This window comes from Brassica oleracea, chromosome C7 (genome assembly GCF_000695525.1).
Source record: "Brassica oleracea var. oleracea cultivar TO1000 chromosome C7, BOL, whole genome shotgun sequence".
Lineage (NCBI taxonomy): Eukaryota > Viridiplantae > Streptophyta > Magnoliopsida > Brassicales > Brassicaceae > Brassica > Brassica oleracea.
The window spans coordinates 42,751,314-42,752,342 of record NC_027754.1 but is presented as its reverse complement, the minus strand read 5'-3'; positions in this window follow the sequence as shown (position 1 = coordinate 42,752,342).

The following is a 1,029-nucleotide window of genomic DNA, read 5'->3' as shown; positions in this document are numbered from 1 at the left end:
CATCAAGTGAATTCTTGCAAATGGTCAATTGGTCCAAATCATTTGGTTGAGTAAGGGAAAGTTTTTTATTCAAGTGGGTCAAGAGGTTCAAAATCCATGATCTTTTAAAGTGGTTTACTCTCAAAACAAGTAGCATTGACATTGCACATAATATATCTAAGAAAGGGACCAACTCATGCATACAATGCTCAATCTCCATTATTCTACCCTTTTCCCAAACATACAAATTACACAATCACTTTCTAATGTCAAACCCAACTCTCATCTCTCACCAAAAGATCCCAAGAACACTTTGCACATAAAACTCTTTTTCTTTGAAATCTATAAAGGATTTTCTCAACTTCTTAACAAATCTTAGCTCTAAACAACTTTGCTAGCCCTTTTTTTTCGGGGGCCAAGACTTTTCATAAACTCGAGCTATACGCTTATCAACTAATTCCAATAAGATTATCCATTTAAACACAAAGAGTCTATTCTTTTCCTTCGAACTTTTCATGCTTCCAAACCATAGTCACAAAACTCACCCTCACCTAAAGCTAGACAATAGAGTGCCTAATCTAGCAAGAATGAAGACCAAGCATTGTCGTTCCCGATACTCTCAACATTATGCACATGTAAGGCTTTCCGAAAAAGGCCTCACTCATCAAATAATGAAAGCTCGAAAAGAGGGAAGGGTTTTGGGAATGGTGTACCACTCGAGTTTGTCAAAAAGATTGGCATAAAGGATGTGACAATTCAAGTGTGTATATCCATGACTCAGTACACAAATGACCATAAGCAAGAAGCATTAAGTTCGTTCAGTTCAAATAAGGTTGTGGTTGGCTTCAAAGACTGAGTTTCAGCAATCAACAAGTTTCAGGAAGAGTTTTCAAGGCTCGAAGCATACAAGTCTTTTTGAGAGGTGCATAACCTACTAAGGTGCAAAGTAGTGTTCTTTACAAGACATTTAAAATCATTGCTCACAGTGCAAGTGAATGCAACCTATATGCTCTAGACTCTCCTAGAAATGCAAATGATGCAAACTAAATG